Raw genomic sequence first — 13,634 nt, forward strand, 5'->3', positions numbered from 1 at the left:
GTTTTATTAGATATCTGGGACATGTAACTGGAATACATTTGTATTTTCTCTGGATCAGTTACGTCCACTTCCAAGGCACCAATTATCACCAACTCGATCAAGTAGAACCCGCTTGTCTCTGGGCATGGACACATTAAGGACTTAAAGCAAAGCTGCATCTACCTATATTTAATGTTGTTATTACTGTACTGCAGCGGTGGGTTTAAAGTCGGGAAATTATTGGGAAGGTTCATCCATGATTTTGCTTCTAGAATTCACAAACATTAGATCTTTTCTTTATATTGTGATTTTCAACTAATGTTAAACAATGAGAAATATATTATTTTGGTTACCATGTGACATAAAATATGTGTACTTTATTCCATTAATTTATAAACAAATATGGCCTCCAATTGACTGAACTCCGTTATTTGTAGTGATTCTGTCTGTATGTCTCTGGTTTTCAGACTATGTATCAATATGCCAGGCTGCCTATATATATATATATATATATATATATATATATATATATATATATATATATATATATATATATATATATATATATATATATATATATATATATATATATATATAACCTACTGGCGGTCGCCAGTAGGTAGTTATAGTTAGGACCCTGTTTCCATAGGAAATCCGCAACATTCTATTTTGAATAACTTTGGCGCCGGTCGACGAATCCTCGCGAATTTCTCAAAATAGGTGGGGCGCTACGCTCCGCTCCTACCCTGAAAGTCTCGGGGGGATTCGTCAAGCGGGGGCTGAGATAAAAGGGGGGTCCCAAAACGCGTTTTTCCCATGCATTTTTCCATAGGACCTTTAGACAGGGCTACAGCCCGAACGGCTGAACAGAATTACTAGAAATTTGGCAGAGAGGTAGTCCTCAGGTCAAGGAAGTGCCTTTTGTAGGTTTGGTGTAAATCTGTTCAGTAGATTCTGAGAAAATAGCCTTTAAATCAATATATATATCTGAGCCAGCTTACGGTACGCTTACCGTAAGCTTACCGTACGCGTACGGTGGCGTGCGCGAGCGCGATTCTGATTGGCTGTTACATCTAAGTAAACATTCGAATCGGTCGAAACCAGGAAGCGGCGGCCGCCATTTTCTCTCTCGCACTCTGAGGGGGGGGCTGTAAACAAAGGCAAAAAACATATAAAGGAGCTGTTTAGACAGCGCCCATGCACATAGCCATGTTAGTTGAGTCCTCAAAGATCCCCCAAGGCCAAAAACGGTAAATTTTTATTTTTTGAAAATTTCGCCGATTACGCTTACCGTACGCGTACGGTGCGCTTACGCTAAAAATTTTCATAAAAAAAAAAAAAACACTCTCTGTGCATGGCATATTATTGTCATCACTTACAAATTAAATTTAACAGATTACCTATCACAAGGAAGCGCATAATATGTCCTCCATGTGCGCACGGTGCGTAACGTGGGCACGCGGTGCGCGTAGCGCACTGCGTGCCCACCTTGCGTGTACGGCACTAACTGCGTAAAGTGGGCGCGCGGTGCGCCACAAATGGCGTAAAGTAACTTAGCATTTAAAAAACCTTGCAAATTCACTGAAAAAACCATAGGTTTCAGACATGTTATAGTTAGCGGAAATTTTACTGATAAAAAACCATTGAAATTCCCCCGTTATAGTTAGTGCAGGCAACTATAACTCACGCAACCGCAATACTCTGTTGATTCTAATACTGTATTTAGACACTTATTTACCGATGTCTTCTTCCATTAATTTTTAGCTATACATATATTACAAATATTTTTTTTTCATAAAGACACATATGTCATCAGCAGAAGATTGCAGTCGCGTGAGTTATAGTTGCCTGCACTAACTATAACGGGGGAATATATATATACGCACGGTGAAAAACCTTTAAAAAAAAAAATATATTAATAAATACATAACTTAGCATTTAAAAAACCGTACAAATTCACTTAAAAAACCATAGGTTTCACACACGTTATAGTTAGGAATTAGCATCTAAAACACCTTGCAAATTCTCTTAAAAAACCATAGGTTTCACACAGGTTATAGTTAGGTGGACATTTCACTCATAAAAAACCAATTAAATTCCCCCGTTATAGTTAGTTCAGATAACTATAACTCGCGCGCCCGCAATCCACTGCTCATGACGTCACATATTACATCACTCTTGACATGGTCAGTGGCATCACTCATGACATCCCTGATTACATCATCCTTATGATAGAGTGGCAGTCGCGCGAGTTATAGTTATCTGAACTAACTATAACGGGGGAATTTCATTGGTTTTTTACGAGTGAAATGTCCACCTAACTATACCCTGTGTGAAACCTATGGTTTTTTAAGTGAATTATATATTATAGTTAGGACCTATTTTCCATACGAAATCCGCAACATTCTATTGCCAATAAGTCTGGTGCTGGTTGATGAATCCTCACGAAATTTTCCAAACTTTTGGCCAGCTCCGCTCCGCTCCTACCCTGAAAGTTTTGTGGTGATTCGTAAAGCGAGGGCCGAGAAAAAAGGGGGATCCCAAAACGCGTTTTCCCCATGCAATTTCCCATAGGATCTGTTGTCGCAGCTACAGCCCGAACCGCTGAACGGAATGACATCAAATTTGGCAAAGAGGTAGTCCTCAGTTCAGACTCGAGCCTTTTGCATAAATGGTGTGAATCTGTTCATTAGTTCCTGAGAAAATTAGGGTAAAATGTTAGTGATATCTATGGCCGGGGAGGATCTGCCTCCCCGAATCGAGTGCGCACCGTCCCGATCGCGCGCTGAATGCTAATTGGCTGTCGAGTGTCTGTCTACATTCGAAACTAGGAACTGTTGGCGGCCATTTTCTGCCTCACTAGAAGCGAGGCTGATGAAGCAAGGGGAATAAGTGTGTAAAACATATAATGGGGCAGAGTGGAAATACTCTGACCCTCTAGAGGTGCTTAGGGGGTCCCAGAAGGACCCCCTGGGGCCCCCTTTTAAAAAAAAAAACAGCGAAATGCGCGCAGGGTGAGCGCATCCTTTCGCGTTTGGTGCACGGATTCTCTCGCGTTGGGTGTGCGGATCCAACGAAAAAAAATTGAAAAAAGACAAGAAATCATTGGTTGTATGACAACTTTCTATACTGATTGATTGATTGATTGGTAGGGTGTATATTTCTGTTTTTTAAAGGCATGATTCTTATTGGTTAACAAAAACTGATTGTAAGGAACATTATACATGATAAGCTGATATGTTGAAAAGTCAAGCACACTTGCTGTCTTGTTTAGCAACATTGTGTGCTGAACTTGTGACCTGTGTGCTCAGTGCAGTGTTCCATGACCTGTTTCTATGGTAACAGGCAGAAGGCAGATTGGGGGAAGGGTTGAAATATATTTCATTTGGAAAGGGTTGAAATGTTTAACCAATAGAAATGTGTGTTTGCTTTTGAATTTATGTGTGAAGGATTGTGATTTGATGTTTACATGTATATGTGTGGAAAATGAAAGGGAAACTTTTCCATTCTTTGCTTTTTCTGAGAGGTGCACAGTGCAGAGATTCTGTAAAAGAAAATCTGGTGTGTGACTGATATACTTCTTAATCTACAAAACAACTTGAAAGGTGAGTTATTTAATTGTGAGGGGATGTATGTAGACTATTTTGATTTTAATCAGACTAATGTATTTCTCCTGCTAAAGTGTAGGGAGTACTTTTTTCTCTACAATCTTATTGACAGTGTGTGTGCATGTAGAAACCATTCTGTGATAAGCATTTATGTTTTTCATGTGTTTGCAGACACATAACTGTGCTGTTTTTATATTTTTGTAGAATTAGAAACCAGTCATTGTTTATGAATTTGTGAAATTAGTTATGTTTCTATACTAAAATGTAGTACTCCTTCTAGATGAAGAAATGTGTTTTGGTATAGTGCAAGGGATAGTGTTGTTTGTCTGGAATCACACAGTGAGTATGTGTGCAATTGGGAACCACTGTGAGAGAAGCACATCGTGTATTTGCTGACAAATAACTGTTTTAAAACCTGTCATGTTGTCAAGTTTTAGTAGCTTTAGAAGCTAGTCTTTGCTTATGCATTGATAAAATGAGTCATGCTTTAACACTAATGTGCTGTACTTTAATATGTAGATTGTGTGTAGTCTCCTTACCCCTTGCACAGTAGTGAATTAGTTTTTGTGTGCTGCTAGGGATAGTGTCGCTTGTCTAGAATCACACTGTGAGTCTGTGTGCATTTGGGAACCACTGTGAGAGAAGTATTTGGTAACATTGTGTATTTGCTGACAGATAACTGTTTTATAACCTGTCATGTTGTCAAGTTTTAGTAGCATTAGAAGCCAGTCTTTGCTTATGCTTTGATTAAATGAGTCAGGCTTTGACACAAAAGTTCAGCCCTGAAATATGTAGATTGTGTGCAGTTCCCTTACCACTTCCACTGTAGTTAATGAGTTTTGGTAAACTCCTAGGGATAGTGGTGCTTGTATAGAATCACACTGTGAGTCTCTGTGCATTTGGGAACCACTGTGAGAGAAGCTTTTGGTAACATCGTGTATTTTCTGACAGATCACTTTTTTAAAACCTGTCATGTTGTCAAGTTTTAGTAGCATTAGAAGCCAGTCTTTGCTTATGTGTTGATTAAATGAGTTAGGCTTTGACACAAAAGTGCAGTCCTGAAATATGTAGATTGTGTGCAGTTCCTTTACCACTTCCACTGTAGTGAATGAGTTTTGGTAAACTCCTAGGGATAGTGGTTGTTGTCTAGAATCACACTGTGAGTCTGTGTGCATTTGGGAAACACTGTGAGAGAAGCATTTGGTAACATTGTGTATTTGGTGACAGATAACTGTTTTTAAAACCTGTCATGTTGTCAAGTTTTAGTAGCATTAGAAGCCAGTCTTTGCTTATGCATTGATAAAATGATTCATGCTTTGACACTAATGTGCTGTACTTTAATATGTAGATTGTGTGTAGTCTCCTTACCCCTTGCACAGTAGTGAATGAGTTTTGGTAAGCTTCTAGGGATAGTGTTGCTTGTCTAGAATCACACTGTGAGTATGTGTGCATATGGGAACCACTGTGAGAGAAGCATTTGGTAACATCGTGTATTTGCTGACAGATAATTGTTTTAAAACCTGTCTTGTTGTCAAGTTTTAGTAGCATTAGAAGCCAGTTTTTGCTTATGCTTTGATTAAATGAGTCAGGCTTTGACACAAAAGTGCAGTCCTGAAATATGTAGATTGTGTGCAATTCCCTTATCACTTCCACAGTAGTGAATGATTTTTGGTAAACTCCTAGGTATAGTGGTTGTTGTCTAGAATCACACTGTGAGTCTGTGTGCATTTGGGAACCACTGTGAGAGAAGCATTTGGTAACATTGTGTATTTTCTGGCAGATAACTCTTTTAAAACCTGTCATGTTGTCAAGTTTTAGTAGCATTAGAAGCCAGTCTTTGCTTATGCGTTGATGAAATGAGTCATGCTTTGACACTAATGTGCTGTATTTAAATATGTAGATTGGGTGCAGTACCCTTACCTCTTCTAGACTAGTGAATGAGTTTTGGTAAACTCCTAGGATAGTGTTGCTTGTCTAAAATCACACTGTGAGTCTGTGTGCATTTGGGTAAGTTTCTTGAAAGAAGCATTTGGTAACATCGTGTATTTGCTGACAGATAACTGTTTTAAAACCGGTCATGTTGTCAAGTTTTAGTAGCTTTAGAAGCCAGTCTTTGCTTATGCATTAATAACATGAGTCATGATTTGACACTAATGTGCTGTACTTAATATGTAGATTGTGTGCAGTACCCTTATCTCTTCTAGACTAGTGAATGAGTTTTGGTAAACTCTTAGGATAGCGTTGCTTGTCTAAAATCACACTGTGAGTCTGTGTACATTTAGGTAAGGATTGTGATAGAAGCATTTGGTAACATTGTGTATTTGCTGACAGATAACTGTTTTAAAACCGGTCATGTTGTCAAGTTTTAGTAGCTTTAGAAGCTATTCTTTGCTTATGCATTGATAAAATGAGTCAGGGTTTGACACTAAAGTGCAGTACCATGTACTATTCTCTTCACTGTGCCAGAACTGAAAATGTAAAAGTTTTACCCAGGCACTGTCCTAGCAGTAGTCTGATGATTTAATCAGTTTCCAAGTACTCATGTTGTGAACCATACATTACCAAATAGACTGCTTCAAATGTCTATGCAGTATGCATGCAGTCTTCTAACATACTATACACTTGTCTTTCACATCTTCAATTCCCTAGTCAGTATCCATACAGTCCAGCAAACATCCTGTCACTCCCTTTGCACTCCTCTAGTGACCCATTCAGTACCAAGTACTAATCCATTCACTGTGTCAAAAGCCAACCACTTATAAATTCACCCAGGCACTCTCTTTGCAGTACTCTAATCATTCCGTCAGTTTGCAAGTACTCATGCAGTGAGCCAGGCCTTTGCACATAGACTGCTTCAAATGCCTAATCACTATGCATGCAGACTTCTAACCACCTACACAGTTGTCTTTCACACCTTCAATTCCCCAGTCAGTATTCATACACTTCTAGCAAACACCCTGTTACTCACCCAGTGTGTCTCCTTATAGTACTGTAATCATTCAGTCAGTTAGCATGTAGTCTTTTAGTGAGGTAGGCTTTAGGGCATTAACTGCTTCAAAGTAGTATGCACTATGCATGTAGTGTTTTAACCATCGTCACACTTGTGGTTCAGGGCTATAGATCCTTAGTCAGTTTTTATATAAAATGTGTTTGTACAGTAATGGAATAGTATAAATTTGAAAGTTATTAATATACATTTATTTGTGATTCTTTTTTACAGATACAGAACAGGAGTGTTTCTCATCCGTTTGCACTCTTCTCGTGCAAGATTGTTTGGATGAAGGGTCCTTAGGTGTTTCATCATAGTTGCCGTGCCGTACGAGTATTTATTGTTAGGATCCCCTCGCAACAGAACTCTTTTGCAAATCTTGCACGTGACCAAGGTGGCATTGATCTTTGTTTGCCCCTCGGGAAAAGTAAAGAATTTCCACAGCTCTGAAGAAAAACTTTGTGGGTGTGGTGCCTCCTCCAAAAATTCATCCTTAGATTCGGTGAATATTTTAAAGCGAAAACATTTACAGTTTTTGCTTAAACTTATAAAATTTTGTTAGCCGTAAGCATTTTGTATATCTGTGATTTGTATCTTGTGGTATTTTGCTGAGAATAGCATGTTGTTGTTTTTATAACAATCTTTCTGATTGTTTTTTTTTTGCCCGGTGTTAAGTGATGAGTACGATTGAAATCACTATTTTTAGTGAAATTCAATATATTCTGAGAACAGCAAAAAAGGCAAACAAATTACTTTGTGGAAATTCTGCTGTGTTGTAAAACACTGTATTATTACATGTTATAATTTTTTTTTCCTTTTCTTTCACAGATCCAAATTTAAAAATAAGCAATTTATATGAATTTAGATTGCAATGAAAATCTGAAAAAAATGTATACCATTTTTTATTGCTATTACTGTGAAGGTAAGTTTAACTAAGTCTCAATATGCAGAATGAGGAGGTCTGCAAGAAGCTACAAAGTTGACACATGTTTCTAAAAACACTCTGTTTATACCTATGTAGTTTTGAAATCTGACCATAATCAGATATCATGTGACCTGCAAAAAAAGAGATTTGAGGGGTTCATAATATTTCTCATTGTAGCTATTGAAGGACCGCAATCATTTCAATCATTCTTCTTTGAACATCTTTGCAGACAAAACTCTGTGCTTACCTTCTGTCATTCGCAAGGAATATTAAAACTGGAAATATGTCACTTTTTGTAACATAGTTATTGCGCAAGACCCTCTTTCATATTTACAAAGAGAGGAAAAGGCACTCTGTGCACTTTTTAGACTCCATGTAAATACAACCTCATTATGCACACCAGTTTGCGTTGAAAGGGTGTTCTATAAGTGTTGTTGTGCATGATTGCACTGAATACTCATTGAACAAGACACATGTCTAGATTTGTCAGAAATCATAGATCTTGATATGTGTGTGAATGCTGCACCATTCTAAAATTGGTGTAGGAAAGCACAACAAGGAGAATTGTTTTCATTTCTCCACATTTTTATATCTTCAATGCATGCTACAATGCTCAGCATACATTGAAGGAGAAAATGCCTTTACTGTTTGTTTTTGTGCAGGAAGGTGTGTCTTCCTGCACAAAAACAAACAGCACATGACACAGATAGCCTTGCACTATGGTGCAAGGGTGCCTGTGTCACCATATGGCTGCAGTTTAAGCAGCCGTGCTGAGAGAAGCATAGATTTCCAACATATTTATGTACATATGTTGCATCCCTGTGCTTCGGAAGTACTACAGCACACTGCAGTTAAAGTGGTTACTGTGTGATGCTGCAGCACTTCCTCATAGTTCTGCACTTATACATTCACCATACGCTACTAATGCATTCATTCAGTCAATTACGTGCTACACATACATTCATCTAAACTTTCACACATTAACAAAGAAATTTAGCTCTTTTTTTAAACCAGGAAAGTTAGTTCTTACAAGAACTTTTTTTTTCTTCTTTCTTCGTTTATATTTTTTGGGGGGGGGGTTTCTGAACAATTTTTAATTTTTTTTGGTTTTTCTGCAAAAAAACCCCAAAAAACAAAACAGGAGGAACCAAACAATGAACTTCAGGGAACAATAATTTTTTTTTTTTTTAAACTAGCAAATGTGACTTTCTTGCTGGCGGCAGATCAGATCGATCGACTGCTCACAGTAGCTCAAAGTCGCATTGCCCTTAGTACAGAGCACTTTTAAATACTGAAATTGAGGACGGATGTCCAAATTTTGGGCTGATGGATGCACTCTTGAAGTGCTCGGCTGCGATGAGGTGGAAGGCGCAGGAGCAGGAGTGTCTCTCATCCGTCGGCATTCTTCTTGTGCAAAATTGTTTGGAGGAAGGGTCCTTAGGTGCTTCATCATACTAGCCGTGCCGCACGAGTATTTCTTGTTAGGATCCCCTCGCGACAGCACTCTTTTGCAAATCTTGCATGTGACCAAGGTGGCATTGGTCTTATTCTGCCCCTCGGGAAAAGTAAAAAATTTCCACACCACTGTAGAAAAACGTTCTTTGCGTGGTGCCTCCTCCAAAAATTCATCCTCAGATGTATGAGGAGATGCAGGTGATGCCTCCTGCCCTGAAGCCATTTTTAGTTGAAAAAAGTTAGAGCTAAGTGTAAACTTAGTCTAAAAAAATCTTCTTCTCTGCAAAGAGATGCTCCTCCAAAGAAGATCAAAGAATAATGATTGAATTGGGTGGGGTCTTTCAATAGTTAGAAGAGGAAGTGTAATGAACCAATCAAATCTCTTCTTTTGCAGGTCACGTGGGATCCGCGCACCCTGCGCATACGCAGAACGCACCCAGAGCGCATCCGCGAAATTGAATTAAAAAAAATTATAGGATTAGATGTAAAAATATATTAGTTTTAAGACTAGTTTAGAGTTTGTCTTCAATTAATATTCACATGAAATACATATATATATGTTTTTTTAAACGTTAAATATTTCACGGGATCCGCGCACCTACCGCATCATAGACACAGATGACGCATCGCGGAGGCGCGTAAATGTCGTCTTACGTACATCGAACGTGTCGCGTATAGGCTGGGAGACGCTTACCAGTCGCATTGTGATCGAGCACTAAACGCGCACCCAACGCATACCATGCGCGGATGCTAACGCGTAGGGATCGAGAACGGTGCGCATAGGATGCGCGGATCCAAAAACATTGAAAAAATATTTATAAAATAAAGTTTTGAACATATAGTTAAAAAAATATTTTTAAAAATATAAAAAAATATGTTTGAAAGACCCAATAAAACAAATAATATTTAAAAATTTTAAAAATAATTAATTAATCTTTACCGTAAAAGCCATAAAAAAAGCTACTGCTCATAAAGAGATGGTTTGCTCAGACGTGAGTCCCTTGCTCACTTTGCCACTGGATTCAAGCAAGCCTGGCTGAAGATGGCTGAAATGCCAGAAACCGGTCCCAGGAAGCTTGTTTCCGGTCCAGGGAAGACATGGCTTGGCAGTTCAGGCTGGACTGTTCCCATGAGGCACAGGGTCAGACTGATTTGCATATGGCCATGTCTGAACTGGGGTGGCAGAGTGGGCTAAAGAATGGTGGTGGATTAAACCCAGATCAGTTGACTGGGGGTGAGTGCTTGAAATGTTCAACACTCTGTCCATCATTTCCTTTGGTTTTGCTTTGTTTGCCATAAGTTGGCAGGGTATGCTCAGACGTGAGTCCCTTGCTCACTTTGCCACTGGATTCAAGCACGCCTGGCTGAAGACGGCTGAAATGCCAGAAACCGGTCCTAGGAAGCATGTTTCCGGTCCAGGGAAGACATGGCTTGGCAGTTCGGGCTGGACTGTTCCCATGACGCACAGGGTCAGACTGATTTGCATATGGCCATGTCTGAACTGGGGTGGCAGAGTGGGCTAAAGAACGGTGGTGGATTAAACCCAGATCAGTTGACTGGGGGTGAGTGCTTGCACTGTTCAACACTCCGTCCATCATTTCCTTTGGTTTTGCTTTGTTTGCCATAAGTTGGCAGGGTATGCTCAGACGTGAGTCCCTTGCTCACTTTGCCACTGGATTCAAGCAAGCCTGGCTGAAGACGGCTGAAATGCCAGAAACCAGTCCTAGGAAGCTTGTTTCCGGTCCAGGGAAGACATGGCTTGGCAGTTCGGGCTGGACTGTTCCCATGAGGCACAGGGTCAGACTGATTTGCATATGGCCATGTCTGAACTGGGGTGGCAGAGTGGGCTAAAGAACGGTGGTGGATTAAACCCAGATCAGTTGACTGGGGGTGAGTGCTTGCAATGTTCAACACTCCATCCATCATTTCCTTTGGTTTTGCTTTGTTCACCATAAGTTGGCAGGGTATGCTCAGACGTGAGTCCCTTGCTCACTTTGCCACTGGATTCAAGCAAGCCTGGCTGAAGACGGCTGAAATGCCAGAAACCGGTCCTAGGAAGCTTGTTTCCGGTCCAGGGAAGACATGGCTTGGCGTTTCGGGCTGGACTGTTCCCATGACGCACAGGGTCAGACTGATTTGCATATGGCCATGTCTGAACTGGGGTGGCAGAGTGGGCTAAAGAACGGTGGTGGATTAAACCCAGATCAGTTGACTGGGGGTGAGTGCTTGCAATGTTCAACACTCCGTCCATCATTTCCTTTGGTTTTGGTATGAGGTTAATGAACAAGTCGGCCATCAACTGGCTATTCGCATGAGACAACAGGCCTCAGTGAATTTGATTCGGGAAATACAGGATCCAGTGGAAGGCCAATTAACTGATCCCGAACGAATCAGAGAGGCATTTTGGCGATTTCACAGCACCCTATATGCCGAAGAGGGGGGGAGGGACTTAGCCAGAATCGAGAGTTATCTAGATTTAGGAGGTACCGAGAGGTTCGACAAAGATGATCAGCTCACCCTAGACGAAATCCCCAATAAAGAAGAAATTATAACTATAATCCAAAATGTACCTAAAGGGAAAGCAACCGGATTGGATAATATACCGTCGGAATTCTATCTAGTATTTATAGAACAGATTAAAGACATTTTATTTGAGTTAATAGTACATATCTTTAAAGGGGGGCAGCCTCCCAACTCATGGTCCAGGGCAAAGATAGTTATTTTTCCGAAAAAAAATAAACCTCCGGATCAGTTAGGCTCATATCGCCCTATCACCTTAATAAATGCAGATTCTAAATTATATTCAAAACTGTTGGCAAATCGGATCGCCCCGACTATTCATAAAGTAATCGCCAAATACCAGCATGGCTTTGTCCCAGGGAGATCAACCACTAATCACATCGAGAAAGTGATCACCCTGTTTGACTATATGGATAGCACCGGGGAACCTATGGCATTGGTCCTTCTCGATGCTGAGAAGGCCTTTGATAGGGTCTCATGGCCATTCTTGTGGGCTGCTATGTCTAGGGTGGGGATCAATAGAGGGTTCATTCAGGCGGTGCAAAAACTATATATGAACCCCAGGGCCATGGTAATGGTGAATGGTAGCCTCACTAAAGAGTTGATTATATCTCGCGAAACTCGACAGGGGTGTCCTTGTTCGCCACTGCTTTTCGCGATCTATATCGACTCTTTCATTCAGAGACTAGAGGGTAATTGCGAAATAAGACCGATCTTGTCACAAGGATATCCAACTAAGATATTGGCCTATGCAGACGATATTGAGGTTGTAACCGCGGATCCTAGCACGGCTATGCCGGTTATCGAATGCGAGGCTAATACATTTGGGGTCGTATCTGGATATGCACTTAATCAAGGGAAGGCACAGATTGTGCTGAATAACCAAAGTGAAATGTCTGACCATCGAGTTGTGGACAAAGCTATATACTTAGGTATTTGTATTACCTCTAAGCTTGAGACTCTGGTGGATGTAAATATGAAACCGTTGCTATGTACCATCCAGAAAGATCTCAGTCGCTTAGACAATTTACATCTATCCCTAATCGGTAGGGCTAATGCCTTGAAAATTGTGTTTTTTCCCAAGATCTTATATTTATTTAGAGCAATATGCTTAGAATTTTCTGATCAATGGCTAAAATCTATGGAACGCACCTTCTCAAGTTTTATTTGGGCGTATGCACAACCTCGCCGCGCGTATAAATATCTGACCCTGCAAAGGAAAGAGGAGGTCTGGCTCTCCCAAATTTAAAAGCCTACTATTGGGCATCTGTGCTACTCTACAGTAGGGAACTATTACAGAATACCGGAATAGAAATGACACCGGAGGGCGATTCCCCATCTATTTTTCAATTAACGTTAGGTAATAAGAATTATGGATATCTCTGGCGCCACCTTCATGATAGCTATCATAAAAAAGTGAAACTAAAAACATTGACGGGTTTAGGGTATGGAAAGCTGTGAGAAAAATACTCTGTATTGGACGAATATCATTCTATACTCCCATAAGTGATAATCCGACTTTGCCTGAGATTTTTAAAGACAATCAAATCAGCAGGTGGAAGGCGGCAGGTATTAATCACATTGGGTGTTTCCTTCCTCTGTAGGGATTCAATCATTCGAACAACTCAGGGATAAGTATCAATTGGACTGACGGGATTTCTTTAAATATCTACAAATTAGAGATTTTCTTATACGAAGGGTGCGGGGAGGGATTCTTCCAGGAAAAATAACTTTAGTAGAAACATTAATTCACAATAGGAAAAACACAATTGGGGGAATTTACTCCCTTATAAACTCACTATTCCCGGACGATCTGAAGAAAACATCTCAGAATTGGCAGGAGAAAATTGGTTTAACTTCGGAAAAATTCTTCTCTGCACACTCCATGTTTCAAACAATTCATATTTCCACTAAACTCCAAACACAATTCTATAAAACATGCTTTTTTTTATACTACACTCCAGATAGGATTGCTAAATGGGGGAGTGGGAAGGGGACTTGTTGCCCAAGATGTATGCTATTCAATGCTGATTGTGTGCATATTTTCTCCACTTGCGATGGATTAACATCTTTATAACAAAACATTGAGAAGTTTTTGTCGACCATACTGAAAAGAGAGATTGTCCTGGCTAGTGAAGTTATATTATTGGGAGCGACA

Source organism: Triturus cristatus, chromosome 5_2 (genome assembly GCF_964204655.1).
Source record: "Triturus cristatus chromosome 5_2, aTriCri1.1, whole genome shotgun sequence".
Taxonomy (NCBI): Eukaryota; Metazoa; Chordata; class Amphibia; order Caudata; family Salamandridae; genus Triturus; species Triturus cristatus.